At 47.6% G+C, this 19,403-nt stretch overlaps 1 long non-coding RNA gene and 1 other non-coding gene across 5 annotated transcripts in view; one reads left to right on the top strand and one right to left on the bottom strand.

Annotated features, from left to right (window-relative positions):
- The window catches only part of LOC141114000 (uncharacterized), a 66,873-nt gene that overhangs the window by 27,363 nt on the left and 20,107 nt on the right, over positions 1–19,403 (top strand). The window lies entirely within an intron of this gene.
- TRNAE-UUC (transfer RNA glutamic acid (anticodon UUC)) lies at positions 10,925–10,996 on the bottom strand. Its single transcript has one exon. It is a non-coding gene; the product is annotated as a tRNA-Glu (tRNA).

Raw genomic sequence — 19,403 nt, 5'->3', positions numbered from 1 at the left:
TTTCTTAGGCTCCATGTACACTGGATGTTAAAATAACGTTATAAAAACGCCAATAGCTTTGCAATGAGTCTTTCAAAATTTTTTATGTTTTTGTAACAGCGTTTATCAGCGTTTTTTAGCATTTTTCCGCGTTTTTTTTAAGAAAAACGTTAAAAAACGATGGTGAGCCACGTTTTTAAGTGTTTACCAATGTTTATCAGCGTTTATGTGCGTTTAACATTTTTAAACATTTTTTGTGGTCAGAAAAACAGCTCATGAATGCGATTTTAGGGTATTCAGACAACAGCCCATAAACTCCACTACTGATAAACCTCCAAAAACGTCCATGTGTGCATGGACACATAGGATAACATAGAGGAGAGTTTATGGGCTGTTAAAAAAAATCACCCAAACTCCCAAAAACGGCCGTTTATAAGCTTCAGTGTGCATGGAGCCTTAATATTTATTGTTGGTAATGTATTCAGGTAATATGTCCAATAGCATTACAGCCTACAGACTATACAGTTTTTTTTTTCTTATATTTTAAAGTCGCACTTCTGTTTGTCAAAAAGCAATATATATTTTTTTTTTTTATCAAACTTGTTTTTTATGTATAAAGACGTTATATATCACAACGGCTAAATCTGTGTCTGCAGTGCATGTTCAAACAGTTGTAAAGTCTTAAAGTGATTGTGAAGTCTTGTTTAAAAAAAATGAAAAAAATAACCAACATGTTATACTTACCTGCTCTGTGTACTGGTTTTGCACAGAGTAGCCCGGATCCTCCTCTTCTCGCGTCCCTCTTCGCTGCTCCTGGCCCCTCCCTCCTGTTGAGTGCCCCCACAGCAAGCAGCTTGCTATGGGGGCACCCGAGTGAGCTGCAGCTCTGTGTGTCCATTCAGATACAAAGCTGCCATTCTGCTCGGCCCCCTCCCTCTCCTGATTGGCTAACTGACTTTGATTGACAGCCGCGGGAGCCAATGTCACCGCTGCTGTGTCTCAGCCAATCAGGAGGGACTGTCTCGGACGATCGAGGGACTCATGGACATCGCTGGACAGAGGTGGGGCTCAGGTAAGTAATTAGAGGGGTGCAGGGGAGGCTGCTACACACAGAAAGTTTTTTTATCTTAATGCATAGAATGCATTGAGATAAAAAATCTTCTGCCTTTACAACTCCTTTAAGGTTTTTGACCTTAATGCATTCTATGCATTAAGGTCAAAAACCTTCTGTGCTGCAGCTCCCTCCCAGACCCCCCCCCCTTTTTTTTGCCTCAGCCCAATTCGATCCAGCGATGTGCATGAGCGCAGTTGCTCCCGACGCTGATGCTCTCCTCATTGGACAGATTGATAGCAGCAGGAGGCATTGGCTCCCTCTGCTGTCAAATAAATCCAGTGACACGGAAGCGGGGCGCGGGGCTGAGTCACGCTGTCTGTGTCAATGGACTCAGCAGCGGGACTCGGGAGCGAGCCCGCACAGGTGCCCCCTCTCAGCGCCCTCGCTCTTTTCGTTTGATTGAGCGGCCGCGCTTTTCCGCCTTTTACTGTCAAGGTGTGCCTGGCAGCGATAAGCCCAGACGAACGCCAGTCACTCTATTCTGGGCACTGATTGGATGGGTGGCAGGAGGTGGTGCGGGCTGGCCGGTCACCTCGGAGGTGGGTTGGTTCATTGTCCTGTGTTCATTATTTTATCGCACGATAGAGATGACACAGATGCATGACATTCTTTTTGGATTTAATTAGGAATTGTTTTAATATTTGTTCCAGTTTTTTATTTTTTTATTCTTGTGAAACCTTTGTGGAGATTTTCCCTCACTTCCGGTCTTTGTGACAACAGGTGGGGGGCTGAGAGTGGTTGTCACCGGGACAGGAAGTGATAAGATTATTGGAGAACTAAAGTTACACCACACACAATTCTCCCAGAATTCCCCTCACCGGAGTCCAAGCCACACCCTCCACCACTGAAATAGTGTCATTGTCCTATAAATCTGCCCTTCGGGGGGTCACATGTCTAGACATTATACTTCATGGGGGTCCCCGCTGCAGAGAATTCCCCTCACTTCCTGTCCTGACAGGAAATAAAGACAATCTCCTTAATGGGGGAATACACCAGTCTCTGACCATCTCCTGTAACATGTCTGCAGTCTCTGACCATCTCTTGTATCATGCCTGCAGTCTCTGACCATCTCCTGTAGTATGTCTGCAGTCTCTGACCATCTCCTGTAGCATGTCTGCAGTCTCTGACCATCTCTTGTATCATGTCTGCAGTCTCTGACCATCTCCTTTAGCATGTCTGCAGTCTCTGACCATCTCTTGTATCATGTCTGCAGTCTCTGACCATCTCTTGTATCATGTCTGCAGTCTCTGACCATCTCTTGTATCATGCCTTCAGTCTCTAACCATCTCCTGTAGTATGGCTGTAGTCTCTGACCATCTCCTGTAGCATGTCTGCAGTCTCTCGCCATCTCCTGTAGCATGTCTGCAGTCTCTGACCATCTCTTGTATCATGTCTGCAGTCTCTGACCATCTATTGTATCATGTCTGCAGTCTCTGACCATCTCTTGTATCATGTCTGCAGTCTCTGACCATCTCTTGTATCATGTCTGCAGTCTCTGACCATCTCTTGTATCATGTCTGCAGTCTCTGACCATCTATTGTATCATGTCTGCAGTCTCTGACCATCTCTTGTATCATGTCTGCAGTCTCTGACCATCTCTTGTATCATGCCTGCAGTCTCTAACCATCTCCTGTAGTATGGCTGCAGTCTCTGACCATCTCCTGTAGCATGTCTGCAGTCTCTGACCATCTCCTGTAGCATGTCTGCAGTCTCTGACCATCTCTTGTATCATGTCTGCAGTCTCTGACCATCTCTTGTATCATGTCTGCAGTCTCTGACCATCTCCTGTAGCATGTCCGCAGTCTCTGACCATCTCCTGTATTATGTCTGCAGTCTCTAAGTGTCTCCTGTACTATGTCTACAGTCTCTAACTGTCTCCTGTAGTATGTCTGCAGCCTCTGGCCGTCTCGAGTACCAAGTCAGCAGTCTCTGACCATCTCCTGTAATATGTCTGCAGTCTCTGACCATCTCCTGTAGTATGTCTGCACTCTAATGTATCAACATAGAAAGCGCAGTTCCAGTAGAATGAATAAAAAAAATTACAAATAGATTTAAAAGTGACAATCTTTAATGCCAAATGGAAAGATCATGTAGCAGAGACAATGTATCGAAAATTCCAAACAGTGGAACCAAGGGATGTATGCTCAATTTACACTTCCTTTCCCCATGAAGTGGGTCTCAGGGAGCATTAAGGCCCCATTCACACCTGAGCGTAGCGTTTTCAGGCAGAAAGTCACGCGATGTTAGGAACTCCTTGCCGTGAAGGCCAGTTATAGGTGGGGGCAGTGGCCAGTTTTTTGTTACTGTTCGTATATATGGTCCGGGGACAAACTGGGCACCTTCGCTGCCATTGTGCTCTTGCTGGGTGTCCAGTGTGCTCCTGTTCCTTTAAGGGGGCCTGGGCTGCCTCTAGGCTCACCTGCCTCACATCTATCCATTCCATGCATGTGCTTCCACTGTGGAGACACTTATAAATTTGTAGTGTTAAGACTGCAATCAACACAGGGTGCCGTGATGATGCCTTGCGGCTTTCACATGCGTTTGCAAATGTGTGCTAACTAAACCCCTGCTTTTAACAGATGGTTAGACAGGTTAATTTGGTTGGTCAGCAGACTGGTTGGTGAGTTGAGCTATGGAATTGTTTTTGTCTTAAATGTTTATGGCCCTCCATGTGCTCCTTGCCGTGAAGGCCAGTTATAGGTGGGGGCAGTGGCCAATTTTTTGTCCATGCAGATAGTGTCTGGGTCAGGATTAGAACCATGGACCCCCGGCTAACAACTAAGCATCTGTGCTGCCCATATGCGGCCTCTGTTTTTTATGACCCGGGGGATAAATCAGTGATGTACACAAAGTGCTTCGGAGGTGAAGCAGGCATCTTGGGCGCACTGAATGGAGCCATTTAACCTACCAGCATGTCTTTGGGTTGTAGGAGGAAACTCACACAAACACAGGGAGAACATGCAGACTCCATGCAGACAGTATCCTGGTCAGGATATGAACCAAACACCCCAGTGCTGCAAGGCAGAAGTGCTAACTACTAAGCCTCTGTGCTGCCCGATGTTAGAGCAGAACATCACCTATAAATGGAAGTTCCGCTTTTCTTCCTCCTTCGGCTTTACATTTCCTAAAGGACCTGGAGATACAGGTCCATATTGTAGAGTTATGAATCTTTCATATTCTGTCCTGTAGGGGGAGTTTGTATGAACTGTTCTCATTTCACCAACCCTACAAATTAACTATCTATGCCTCCCCCGTGTTCATTAAATTCTTCCTCTTTAATATTCTGTCCTGTAGGGGGAGACTCTGAACGGTTCTCATTCCACCCACCCGACCCATGAAACTTCCATATCTCATCCACATTCTCTTTGAGTCATGATATTCTTAAGTGACCTAGAGATGCAGATCCTTTTTGTAGAGTGACCTGGAGCTACAGAGTCCTTTAGCTGTTGTAGGCCTCAGTGGTCACTACGCCAATATTGGTGATGTCCTTCGTGTGGAATGGGTCAAATACGTGTGCTCTGGTCTGTATAGTGTCTCTACTCCATGGATAAGCTCTGTCTTATGTATAAGGACATGAGCTATCCATGGGTTTGACCTGAAATGTAGGCAGGACAACTCAGTTGAATGTGGAAGCCTGGCTCTTCATAGATGGTAGAGAGTCCATTCCCAGTACGGTGGATTGGGCAACAATGATGCCCTGATAGTCCATCATCATTGTCTATGATTGTCTGTGGAGCTGCTACCAGCTCCACCTACCGTGCCCAGGTCTGCTGGCCAGTCTCCATTGTTAACTGTATCTGAATAGGGACCACTTGAATGGGGCACCAGCGCTACGTCTTTAACGCTCACCTAAAAGGTAGTTCCTCGTTTGCAGCCATATTGGGATGACACCTACTTTATATCTGTTACATGTTCTCATTCACAGAGTAAAACTGAAAAAAAGCATTTTAAAGTTTGCTGCTCACCTTCAAAGAGGGAAGCGCATGCGAACAAAGAAAAAAAGAAACATGGCCTCACAAATCTGATACCAGAACCCCAACCCAGCATGCAGCCTGGCAGGCCAGGAAAGGGGGAGTTAAGCTTCACCCCTCTCCACTTCTGAGCCATACTGGACCACATGCCCTCAACATGGGGAGTGGACCTTGCAAAGGGGGACCCCCCTCCCCCCTGACAAGGCACCTCCCCATGTCAAGGGCATGTGGCCTGGTATGGGCAAGGAGAAGAGGGGGGTGCATGCTCACCCCCCTCTTTCCTGGCCTGCCGGGATGCATGCTCAGGAGGGGGTCTGGATTTTGGGTAGCCATGTTTTTATTTTCTATTTTTTCATTTTTTCCATGGTGAGCAGCAATTTTTACAATTTTCTGAAAGCTTTGGTATGTGTATGGGAACACGTAACAAATATAAAGTAGGTGTAAAAAATGTGGCTGAAAAATTGGAAATACCTTTTAGGTGAGCTCAGTAGATGAAGCGTTGGTGCAGAGACCTGTCTTGATACAGCCGTACCTGGGAGGGCTGACGGGAAGACTCTTCAGTTGTTGGAGTGGCAGCCGCCACCAATGTAGCACCCTGTGTTGTTAAAGCTATATCGGGCCACTGGGGGGACTGATTAGAAGACCCTCCGGTACTGCAGTGGCAGCCGCCACCAGTGTAGGGACATGTGTTGGTACAGTCGTACCTGGTCCCTAGGAGGGTATATCAGACTTTTTGTTGAGTCTTCTTCTAGGAACAGTCAATTGTCTTGTTTGACCAACTACACTGATAGTTGGTGATTCAGAAGCTTCAGAAAGGGAAATAGAGGGCTGATGTTAATGCTAATATTCCTGCTGGGAAGAGTATGGGTGTAATATTCTTCCTAGGGAGGCATGGGTGTAATATTCCTGCGGGGGGGGGGGTGGGGATGGTATGGGTCTAATATTCCTGCGGGTGGTATGGGTGTAATATTCCTGCTTGGGGGGGTATGGGTGTAATATTACTGCTTGGGGGGTATGGGTGTAATATTCCTGCTGGAGGGAGTATGGGTGTAATATTCCTGCTTGGGGGGGTATGGGTGTAATATTACTGCTTGGGGGGTATGGGTGTAATATTCCTGCTGGAGGGAGTATGGGTGTAATATTCCTGCTGGGGGGGTATGGGTGTAATATTCCTGCTGGGGGTATGGGTGTAATATTCCTGCTGGGGGGAGCATGGGTGTAATATTCCTGCTGAGGGGGGGAGCATGGGTGTAATATTCCTGCTGGGGGGGGGGAGCATGGGTGTAATATTCCTGCTGGGGGGAGTATGGGTGTAATATTCCTGCTGGGGGGGGGGGGAGTATGGGTGTAATATTCCTGCTGGGGGGAGTATGGGTGTAATATTCCTGCTGGGAAGAGTATGAGTGTAATAATCCTGCTGGGGGGGGGTATGGGTGTAATATTCCTGCTGGGGGGGGTATGGGTGTAATATTCCTGCTGGGGGGAGTATGGGTGTAATATTCCTGCTAGGGGGGCATGGGTGTAATATTCCTGCGGGGGGGGGGGGTAGCATGGGTGTAATATTCCTGCTTGGGGGGGTATGGGTGTAATATTACTACTTGGGGGGTATGGGTGTAATATTCCTGCTGGGGGGAGTATGGGTGTAATATTCCCGCTGGGGGGGTATGGGTGTAATTTTCCTGCTGGGGGGAGTATGGGTGTAATATTCCTGCTGGGGGGGGGGGTATGGGTGTAATATTCCTGCTGGGGGGCTGAGTATGGGTGTAATATTCCTGCTGGGGGGGTATGGGTGTAATATTCCTGCTGGGGGGTATTAGTGTAATATTCATGTTGGGGGGTATTAGTGTAATATTCATGTTGGGGGGTATGGGTGAAATATTCCTGCTGGGGGGTATGGGTGTAATATTCCTGCTGGGGGGGGGGTATGGGTGTAATATTCCTGCTGGGGGGGGTATGGGTGTAATATTCCTGCTGGGGGGGGGTATGGGTGGAATATTCCTGCTGGGGGGTATGGGTGTAATGTTCCTGCTGGGGGGGGGTATGAGTGTAATATTCCTGTTGGGGGGGGGTGTGCGTGTAATATTCCCGCTGGGGGGTGTATGGGTGTAATATTCCCGCTGGGGGGAGTATGGGTGTAATATTCCTGCTGAAAGGAGGGGGTATGGGTGTAATATTCCTGCTGGGGGGGAGTATGGGTGTAATATTTCTGCTGGGGGGAGTATGGGTGTAATATTCCTGCTGGGGGGTATGGGTTTAATATTCCTGCTGGGGGGGTATGGGTGTAATATTCCTGCTAGGGGGAGTATGGGTGTAATATTCCTGCTGGGGGGGGGGGGGTATGGGTGTAATATGCCTGCTGGGGGAGTATGGGTGTAATATTCATGCTGGGGGGTATAGGTGTAATATTCCTGCTGGGTGGAATATGGGTGTAATATTCCTGCTGGAGGGAATATAGATGTAATATTCCTGCTGGGGGGAGTATGGGTGTAATATTCCTGCTGGGGGGAGTATGGGTGTATTATTCCTGCTGGGGGGGGGGGGGGGTATGGGTGTAATATTCCTGCTGGGGGAGTATGGGTGCAATATTCATGCTGGGGGGGTATGGGTGTAATATTCCTGCTGGGGGGTATGTGTGTAATATTCCTGCTGGGGGGGTATGGGTGTAATATTCCTGCTGGGGGGAGTATGGGTGTAATATTCCTGCTGGGGGGAGTATGGCTGTAATATTCCTGCTGGGGGGAGTATGGGTGTAATATTCCTGCTGGGGGGTGTGTGGATGTAATATTCCTGCTGGGGGAAGTATGAGTGTAATATTCTTGCTGGGGGAAGGGATATAGGTGTAATATTCCTGCTGGGGGGAATATGGGTGTAATATTCCTGCTGGGGGTATGGGTGTAATATTCCTGCTGGGGGGAATATAGGTGTAATATTTCTGCTGAAGTAGATATGGGTGTAATATTCCTGCTGGGGGGAGTATGGGTGTAATATTCCTGCTGGGGGGAGTATGGGTGTAATAGTCCTGCTGGGGGGAGTATGGGTGTAATATCCCCGCTGGGGGGGTATGGGTGTAATTTTCCTGCTGGGGGGGTATGGGTGTAATATTCCTGCTGGTGGGGGGGGTTATGGGTGTAATATGCCTGCTGGGGGAGTATGGGTTTAATATTCATGCTGGGGGGGTATAGGTGTAATATTCCTGCTGGGTGGAAAATGGGTGTAATATTCCTGCTGGAGGGAATATAGATGTAATATTCCTGCTGGGGCGAGTATGGGTGTAATATTCCTGCTGGGGGGAATATGGGTGTAATATTTCTGCTGAAGTAGATATGGGTGTAATATTCCTGCTGGGGGGAGTATGGGTGTAATATTCCTGCTGGGGGGAGTATGGGTGTATTATTCCTGCTGGGGGAGGTATGGGTGTAATATTCTTGCTGGGGGAGTATGGGTGCAATATTCATGCTGGGGGGGTATGGGTGTAATATTCCTGCTGGGGGGGGGTATGTGTGTAATATTCCTGCTGGGGGGTATGGGTGTAATATTCCTGCTGGGGGGTATGGGTGTAATATTCCTGCTGGGGGGAGTATGGCTGTAATATTCCTGCTGGGGGGAGTATGGCTGTAATATTCCTGCTGGGGGGAGTATGGCTGTAATATTCCTGCTGGGGGGAGTATGGGTGTAATATTCCTGCTGGGGGGGGTTAAGGGTGTAATATTCCTGCTGGGGGAGTATGGGTGTAATATTCATGCTGGGGGGAGTATGGGTGTAATATTCCTGCTGGGGGGAGTATGGGTGTAATATTCCTGCTGGGGGGAGTATGGGTGTAATATTCCTGCTGGGGGGAGTATGGGTGTAATATTCCTGCTGGGGGGTGTGTGGATGTAATATTCCTGCTGGGGGGTGTGTGGATGTAATATTCCTGCTGGGGGAAGTATGAGTGTAATATTCTTGCTGGGGGAAGGGATATAGGTGTAATATTCCTGCTGGGGGGAATATGGGTGTAATATTGCTGCTGGGGGTATGGGTGTAATATTCCTGCTGGGGGGAATATAGGTGTAATATTTCTGCTGAAGTAGATATGGGTGTAATATTCCTGCTGGGGGGGGTATGGGTGTAATATTCCTGCTGGGGGGGAGTATGGGTGTAATATTCCTGCTGGGGGGAGTATGGGTGTAATAGTCCTGCTGGGGGGAGTATGGGTGTAATATCCCCGCTGGGGGGTATGGGTGTAATTTTCCTGCTGGGGGGAGTATGGGTGTAATATTCCTGCTGGGGGGTATTAGTGTAATATTCATGTTGGGGGGTATTAGTGTAATATTCATGTTGGGGGGTATGGGTGTAATATTCATGTTGGGGTGGTATGGGTGAAATATTCCTGCTGGGGGGGTATGGGTGTAATATTCCTGCTGGGGGGGTATGGGTGTAATATTCCTGCTGGGGGGGGGTACGGGTGTAATATTCCTGCTGGGGGGTATGGGTGTAATGTTCCTGCTGGGGGGGGGGTATGGGTGTAATATTCCCGCTGGGGGGAGTATGGGTGTAATATTCCTGCTGAAGGGAGGGGGTATGGGTGTAATATTCCTGCTGAAGGGAGGGGGTATGGGTGTAATATTCCTGCTGGGGGGGAGTATGGGTGTAATATTTCTGCTGGGGGGAGTATGGGTGTAATATTCCTGCTGGGGGGGTATGGGTGTAATGTTCCTGTGGGGGGAGTATGGGTGTAATGTTCATGTTGGGGGGGTTTGGGTGTAATATTCATGTTGTGGGGTTTGGGTGTAATATTCCTGCTGGGGGGTATGGGTGTAATATTCCTGCTGGGAGAGTATAGGTGTAATATTCCTGCTGGGGGGAGTATGGGTGTAATATTCCTGCTGGGGGGAGTATGGGTATAATATTCCTGCTGGGGGGGAGTATGGGTGTAATATTCCTGCTGGGGGGAGTATGGGTGTATTATTCCTGCTGGGGGGGTGTGTGGGTGTAATATTCTTGCTGGGGGAGTATGGGTGCAATATTTCTGCTAGGGGGTATGGGTGTAATATTCCTGCTGGGGGGGGGGGGTATGTGTGTAATATTCCTGCTGGGGGGTATGGGTGTAATATTCCTGCTGGGGGAGTATAGGTGTAATATTCCTGCTGGAGGGAGTATGGGTGTAATATTCCTGCTGGGAGAAGTATGGGTGTAATATTCCTGCTAGGGGGGTATGGGTGTAATATTCCTGTGGGGGGGGGGGGTATGGGTGTAATGTTCCTGTTGGGGGGGTATGGGTGTAATATTCATGTTGGGGTGGTATGTGTGTAATATTCCTGCTGGGGGGGTATGGGTGTAATATTCCTGTGGGGGGGAGTAAGGGTGTAATATTCATGTTGAAGGGGACGTCTGTGCAGGAAGTTCTTGTTGTATGATGGACACGGCGAGGATCTGTTCACACCTAGGTGTTCTGGATTCCCGAATCGCCGCAAATCGCGGCACACGCTTGCGATCCTTTTACTTTTAATATCACCCCAACCGAAGCGTGATTTTTTCCACGATTGTCGTCTGATAAATCGCAGGACTGCTTTTGGGAAACAGGCGTCCCGCGATTTTGTTTGTGTGATTTGTCAGGTGACAATATTGTCCCATGTTGGGGTGCCATTGAAAAGATCACAATCGGGAATCGAAGTAATTCTGCCCGTGATCCGGAACGCCTAGGTGTGATCGCAGCCTAAGTGTCTTCTATCAGTTGCTGAGTTCACCTTCTGGGGGATTCTGGGGGAACATTTTCTTCCTCAAACATTCCACACATTCGCTTCATTCTTTATTCCTAATATATACTCCCTGTTGACCTTGTATAGTGCTTTTCTCTCTGAGGACTCCAAGTATTGGAGATGGCGTTGGCCGGGAATCGAACCCGGGTCAGCTGCTTGAAAGGCAGCTATGCTCACCACTGCACCACCAACGCAAGGTAGCATGTCTTTGTAGTGTGGGAGGAAACCGGAGTACCCGGAGGAAACCCACGCAAGCACAGGGAAAACATGCAAACTCCATGCAGATAGTTTCCTGGTCAGGATTTGAACCATGGACCCTAGTGCTGCAAGGCTAACCCCCAAGCCTCTGTGCTGCCCGTATGCGGCCTCTGTTCTCTAAGGCCCGCCCCCGCTGAGCGGAGTACATCAGTTATGTCCGCTCAAAGCGCCTCCAGAAGAAATCCAAACTTAACCTAAACTACAATCTATATATAATATATATATAACACTTCAAAACACACCCAAATAATAGCATCCCGTGTAGGCAGTCCCATTGCTGTCAACTGAGGTGCAGTGGCTATACCCAATGTGACATCTGTGTGAGTGCCGGTGCACGGCCCCGAACGCACCCAGGGTGCGTCCATGCAACTGCACTCGCATGGATGTCCTTTTAGGGGTAAACACAGCCCCCACACAGAGTACAGATTCATACACCCCGTGTGAGTGAGGCCTTGGACTTCTCCATAAAGGACCTCACTGGCGGGAAGAGTTCTCATTTCTCCAGAGAAAGCCTAAAGAAAGCTGGAAAGACTTCTCACAACTCTAAAGACAAAATAGTTCCAACCAACCAAGTCTTCCCAAAGCTGCCTCATATCCAAAAGTTGCCAAGTGTGTAAATGTAGACCTTAAGCTTTAAGGTTAATCAAAAATATCACATTCAAAAAGGAAAGGTGTAACAAGGGGGAGTATGGAAGAGGGAGAGAGGGCGGAAAGGAGGGGTGGAGGGGAGGTTGGGGGTAAGGAAGGGGTGTGGGGGTTCCCCCAAACCCTCACCCCCTTCTTCCTCCAACCTCCCCCCCCCCTTTTCCTCCCTCTCTCCCTCTTCCATACTCCCCCTTGTTCCGGGGGAGTATGGAAGAGGGAGGAAAGGAGGGGTGGAGGGGAGGTTAGGGGTAAGGAAGAGGTGTAGGGGTTCCCCCAAACCCTCACCCCCTTCTTCCTCCAACCCCCCCCTCTTTTCCTCCCTCTCTCCCTCTTCCATACTCCCCCTTGTTCTACCTTTCCCTTTAGAATGTGATATTTTTGATTAACCTTAAAGCTTAAGGTCTACATTTACGCTCTTGGCAGATTTTGGAGGACTTGGTTCGGTTCTCCCTTGTGCCTAGCAGGCTGTTTACCACCATCTCATGTACTTTTTTTACTGGTCATTATGTTTGGGCGATGTATTATCGAACCTTAAAGCTTCTTCTGGTCCCTGGGAGGGTTCCTCAGACTTTTTGTTAAGTCTTCTTCTAGGAACAACCAATTATTTGGTTTGTCCAGCTACATTGATGGTGATTCAGAAGCCACAAAAGCAAAAATGGAGGCCTGATGGGAGGACCCTCCGATTACTGGAGTGGCAGCCGCCACCAGTGTAAGGACCTGTGTTGGTACAGCCGTACCTGGTCCCTAGGAGGGTTCCTTAGACTTTTTGTTGTCTTCTAGGAACAGCCAATTGTCTTGTTTGTCCTACTGCATTGATAGTTGGTGATTCCGAAGCTCCAAAAATGAAAATGGAGGGCTGATGGGAAGACCCTTCAGTTACTGGAGTGGCAGCCGCCACCAGTATAGAGACCTTTGTTGCTACAGCCATAACTGGTCCTTGGGAGGCTTCCCCAGGCTTTCCACTGAGTCTTCTAACATTCTGTCTCCACACACAAAACTTTGACTATGCAGAAAAGGTACAGTGGCACTGTTGTTGGTGAAGAAAGCTAGTGGTATTGCTCTTGAAGACAGGTGTTGATGAGAATTTTTCAAGAGAGTGATGATGTAGTAGACTTTGGTGATGATGACTTGACTTGAAGATCCTCTCCCGCATGTTCACTAACAAATCATCCTCTGATCCCTCCTCTTCATCGCCTAGTTGAAAATTTCTTCTGACATTTTGGCCATCTTCTCTCCCAATAAAGCTGCACCCTTCTCATTTAAGCACAATCCGTCACTGCTATAAAGATTGTAACCACTTGAAAAGTCAGCCCAGTTCGCCATGAAGCCATACCCCTCCTCTCTGCACCAGTTTTTCAGCCACTTGTTAAGCTCCCTAAACTCCTGCTGCCTCTCTGGTGTGGCTTGAGGTTCAGGCAGTATTTCTAAAAATACTGCTTTGGAGGTCCTTTTCTTCAGTATAGCCCCTAAGTCCCTGAAGTCATTTTTTAGGGTGCCCCATCTTCCTATAACTTTGTCGTTAGTAGTATGTATCATGACAGCTGGGTTCTTCCCAGCACCATCCAACAATCTGTCCATCTGATCCTCAACGTCGCGAACACGAGCACCCGGTAAAGAACATTCTGTTCGGTAATAACAGTCTTTGTGGCAGATTGCCCTCTCTTTCCTATTGATTGAGTCCCCTACCATCAGTGTCTTCCTGTTCTTTCCTGTAACCTTGCCCCCATCTTCACTGGAGGCGATGTTCTCAAGGTTCCTCTGGAATTTTGTCTCATCTTGAACATCACATTCTGGTGGAGTCACAATGTGAATGTCGCATTCTGGTGATGTCACAGTGTGAACATTGCTTCCTGGTGTAGTCTCAACGTGAACGCCACATTCTGGGCGAGTCTTAGTGTGAGAATCACATTCTGGTGGGTTCCCAATGTGAACTTCACATTCTGGTGGAGCGTCCATCTGAATTTCTTCCAGCTTTCTGGTCATCTTCTCTGCCAACAGAGCAGCACCGTGCCCATTTAAGTGCAGTCCATTCCTGCTATAGAGCGAGTAGTTGACTGAAAAGTCTGCCCAGTTCTCCATGAACCCAAACCCCTCCTCCCTGCACCAGTTCCTCAGCCATTTGTTAAGCACCATAAGCTCCTGCTGCCTCTCTGGTGTGGATCGAGGTACAGGCAGTATTTCAGAAAATATTGCCTTGGGGGACCTTTTCTTCAATATAGCCCCTAAGTCCCTGAAATCATTTTGTAGGGCGCTCCATCTTTCTCGAACGTTGTCATTGGTTCCGATATATACCATGACAGCTGGGTCATCTCCAACCCCATCCAACAATGTGTCCATGCAATCTGTAATGTTCTGAACCCGAGCGCCCGGTAAAGAACATACTGTTAGGCGATAACGGTCTCTCTGACAGATTGCCCTCTGTATCCTTCCAATAATTGAATCCCCTATTACTAGTATCCGCCTATCCTTTCTTGTATCCTTGCCCCCATCTTCACTGGAGACGTTCTTCTGGCATTTTGGTGGCGTATCAACCTGAACATCACATGCTGGTGGAGTCTCCGTATAAATGCCACATGCTGGTGGAGTTTCCATGTGAATGTCACATGCTGGTGAAGTCTCCATGTGAACGTCACATGCTGGTGAAGTCTCCATGTGAACGTCACATGCTGGTGAAGTCTCCATGTGAATGTCACATGCTGGTGAAGTCTCCATGTGAATGTCACATGCTGGTTGAGTCTCCATGTGAATGTCACATGCTGGTGGAGTCTCCATATGAATGTCACATTCTGGTGGGTTCTCAATGTGAACTTTAGATTTTGGTGGAGCGTCAATCTGAATTTCTTCCAGCTTTCTGGTCATCTTCTCTGCCAACAGAGCGGCACCGTGCTCATTTAAGTGCAGTCCATTCCTGCTATAGAGCGAGTAGTTGACTGAAAAGTCAGCCCAGTTCTCCATGAACCCAAACTGCTCCTCCCTGCACCAGTTCCTCAGCCATTTGTTAAGCACCATAAGCTCCTGCTGCCTCTCTGGTGTGGATCGAGGTACAGGCAGTATTTCAGAAAATATTGCCTTGGGGGACCTTTTCTTCAATATAGCCCCTAAGTCCCTGAAATCATTTTGTAGGGCGCTCCATCTTTCTCGAACGTTGTCATTGGTTCCGATATATACCATGACAGCTGGGTCATCTCCAACCCCATCCAACAATGTGTCCATGCAATCTGTAATGTTCTGAACCCGAGCGCCCGGTAAAGAACATACTGTTAGGCGATAACGGTCTCTCTGACAGATTGCCCTCTGTATCCTTCCAATAATTGAATCCCCTATTACTAGTATCCGCCTATCCTTTCTTGTATCCTTGCCCCCATCTTCACTGGAGATGTTCTTCTGGCATTTTGGTGGCGTATCAACCTGAACATCACATGCTGGTGGAGTCTCCGTATAAATGCCACATGCTGGTGGCGTTTCCATGTGAACGTCACATGCTGGTGAAGTCTCCATGTGAACGTCACATGCTGGTGAAGTCTCCATGTGAACGTCACATGCTGGTGAAGTCTCCATGTGAACGTCACATGCTGGTGAAGTCTCCATGTGAACGTCACATGCTGGTGAAGTCTCCATGTGAACGTCACATGCTGGTGAAGTCTCCATGTGAACGTCACATGCTGGTGAAGTCTCCATGTGAACGTCACATGCTGGTGAAGTCTCCATGTGAATGTCACATTCTGCTGGGTTCTCAATGTGAACTTTAGATTCTGGTGGAGCGTCAATCTGAATTTCTTCCAGCTTTTTGGTCATCTTCTCTGCCAACAGAGCGGCACCGTGCCCATTTAAGTGCAGTCCATTCCTGCTATAGAGCGAGTAGTTGACTGAAAAGTCAGCCCAGTTCTCCATGAACCCAAACTGCTCCTCCCTGCACCAGTTCCTCAGCCATTTGTTAAGCACCATAAGCTCCTGCTGCCTCTCTGGTGTGGATTGAGGTACAGGCAGTATTTCAGAAAATATTGCCTTGGGGGACCTTTTCTTCAATATAGCCCCTAAGTCCCTGAAATCATTTTGTAGGGCGCTCCATCTTTCTCGAACGTTGTCATTGGTTCCGATATATACCATGACAGCTGGGTCATCTCCAACCCCATCCAACAATGTGTCCATGCAATCTGTAATGTTCTGAACCCGAGCGCCTGGTAAAGAACATACTGTTAGGCGATAACGGTCTCTCTGACAGATTGCCCTCTGTATCCTTCCAATAATTGAATCCCCTATTACTAGTATCCGCCTATCCTTTCTTGTATCCTTGCCCCCATCTTCACTGGAGACGTTCTTCTGGCATTTTGGTGGAGTCTCCATGTGAGCGTCACATGCTGGTGGAGTCTCCATGTGTGCGTCACATGCTGGTGGAGTCTCCATGTGTGCCTCACATGCTGGTGGAGTCTCCATGTGTGCCTCACATGCTGGTGGAGTCTCCATGTGTGCGTCACATGCTGGTGGAGTCTCCATGTGTGCGTCACATGCTGGTGGAGTCTCCATGTGTGCGTCACATGCTGGTGGAGTCTCCATGTGTGCGTCACATGCTGGTGGAGTCTCCATGTGTGCGTCACATGCTGGTGGAGTCTCCATGTGTGCATCACATGCTGGTGGAGTCTCCATGTGTGCGTCACATGCTGGTGGAGTCTCCATGTGTGCGTCACATGCTGGTGGAGTCTCCATGTGTGCGTCACATGCTGGTGGAGTCTCCATGTGTGCGTCACATGCTGGTGGAGTCTCCATGTGTGCGTCACATGCTGGTGGAGTCTCCATGTGTGCGTCACATGCTGGTGGAGTATCCATGTGTGCGTCACATGCTGGTGGAGTCTCCATGTGTGCGTCACATGCTGGTGGAGTCTCCATGTGTGCGTCACATGCTGGTGGAGTCTCCATGTGTGCGTCACATGCTGGTGGAGTCTCCATGTGTGCGTCACATGCTGGTGGAGTCTCCATGTGTGCGTCACATGCTGGTGGAGTCTCCATGTGTGCGTCACTTGCTGGTGGAGTCTCCATGTGTGCGTCACTTGCTGGTGGAGTCTCCATGTGTGCGTCACTTGCTGGTGGAGTCTCCATGTGTGCGTCACTTGCTGGTGGAGTCTCCATGTGTGCGTCACTTGCTGGTGGAGTCTCCATGTGTGCGTCACTTGCTGGTGGAGTCTCCATGTGTGCGTCACTTGCTGGTGGAGTCTCCATGTGAGCGTCACTTGCTGGTGGAGTTTTAATGTAGCTTTCACATTCTGTCTTGCTCACTGGGGCAGACCTGCCTTGTGAACTGTGTTTGCAGTAAATACCGCGTACATCTGCAATAAAAAAGAAGAATCAGATTTAGCACCTTTACCTACATTATATATATTTTTTATACAACATCAAATTTATAGAGAGAAAAGTTTAACATTCCAGTGCCAGGGACAATAAATAAACCCTGACATAACAGGGACACAGGGATGACTAATGGTGGCGTTCATATAAAAATTCTGGTTGCCTGGCCGTTATGCTGACCCATTAAAATGAATTGAGTCAGAAGGGGACTGATTCTTCACTTTCGGGTGCGGGGGAGTAATCTGCAGTGCTTCTGTTTCTTAGTATTAAACTAAACATCCGGCCTTTTTTATTGTAATCTTTAGAATTGTTGCGGTGGCTTCATATAGAAGAGGCCCGGGACCAGGAACCGCTGCATTGCAGATTATTCCACCGTACCCGAAAGTAAAGAAATAGTCCCCTGCACGGTTTGGATTGATTTTCATGCGATTCTGTCATGTGACAATCGTGACAAGATCTTGCCATGGTTGGGGTGCCATTAGGAAAAATGTTATCCAAATGCTGGTTGCACATTTTCCCATGATTTGGAATCACAGCAGAATCATAGCACTTCTGCCGGCCGTTCCAAATTGCCAAGTGTGAGTGCGGTCTAAGTCAGAATTCCAGGCAAATGGCTAAAAAACAAGGATGAAATAGTGAATATATGGCAATTTGATTATCATCACTGTGCTTTTTTATTACCAACGTTGAGTGGCGGACCTATCATGCCCCTCTTTACAATGTTGTCTGTGCCATACTATCTTTAATACCGTTAGGCATTGTGAGTATATCCCACATTGCACAGCACACATTTTGTAGCGATATATTTTTACTCTATATACATATCTGTGTACACACTTATAACGTGTGCTCTTTTTAATGGCCTCCCCAGCTGCCGGGTTTTTCTATAGACCCCCGTATGACCATTCTCCTTATTGGGGTCTGCCCTTTAGGATCACTATAATCAGTTGGAATGTACCTCAGTTTGTACGAACTTTATTTCTGAGTTATATATTTTACTGTTTGATGTATGTATATATGTGTGTGTGTGTGTGTGTGTGTGTGTGTGTATATATATATATATATATAATTTATAGTGATCTTTTATGTGTACTCAACAGAACTACCTCCAGCTCCCGAAGAAGCGTTATATAACGCGAAATATGTCGGGCAATTAAAGAGAACACCTACCTGACCTGCAATTTAACCCATATTGGGTCCTAAATTCACAACAATTCACATTTGGGAAGTTGGTTTCTCTTCTACTCTTGAATGTTGGGACATATACATTAAATGATTGGGTTCAATTAGCATGCAGGATAGGATTTATCTATGTATGATTCTTTTCTATATGTAAATTGTATGTCTGATAATCCTCAATTATATATATAATCTTTTTTAACAAAAATCTAAATGTAATAAAATAAAAAATATTTTTACCTTTTATACTCTTTAATGCCTTTGGGGTGCAGACGGAGTGATCTTCTGCACTGCAGTTCCCAATAATTAAATTTAAGTTCTGGCCTCTTCTATATCAACCAATCAGGGACAGGCCAGGACTGTAGTTGTTGGGGAATGCAGCACTGCCGATTACACCACCTGCACCCTAAAGGTATTCAATTTGCCTCTGCCTGCCCCCTGCTGAAGAAATGGGGCCAGAGGAAGTTTATTTTGTTTTTTTTGTTACTTGTTTTGCCCTCTGAAGAGCAATCTGTGATTCCTTTTCAGAGGGTGTTTGACAGGCGGTGATGAAGCGTTATATTGCTTGCTGGATGCACAACAATATAAAGCTTTAAATTTTTTTTTTTTTAATGTTTGCGACTATCTATCATCAGTGTCCATGACAATCCCTATACATGTGTACATATGGGGGGGACCCCTCATCAATGTCCATGGCAATCCCTATACATGTGTACATATGGGGGATGACCCCTCATCAATGTCCATGGCAATCCCTATACATGTGTACATATGGGGGATGACCCCTCATCAATGTCCATGGCCATCCCTATACATGTGTACATATGGGGGGAACCCCTCATCAATGTCCATGGCAATCCCTATACATGTGTACATATGGGGGATGACCCCTCATCAATGTCCATGGCAATCCCTATACATGTGTACATATGGGGGATGACCCCTCATCAATGTTCATGGCCATCCCTATACATGTGTACATATGGGGGGTGACCCCTCATCAATGTCCATGGCAATCCCTATACATGTGTACATATGGGGGATGGGATGATTCCTCATCAATGTCCATGGCCATCCCTATACACGTGTACATACGGGGGGACCCCTCATCAATGTCCATGGCAATCCCTTTACATGTGTACATATGGGGTGGCGACCCCTCATCAATGTTTATGGCAA

This window comes from Aquarana catesbeiana, linkage group LG12 (genome assembly GCF_042186555.1).
Source record: "Aquarana catesbeiana isolate 2022-GZ linkage group LG12, ASM4218655v1, whole genome shotgun sequence".
Lineage (NCBI taxonomy): Eukaryota > Metazoa > Chordata > Amphibia > Anura > Ranidae > Aquarana > Aquarana catesbeiana.
This window is presented reverse-complemented; position numbering and strand designations above follow the sequence as displayed.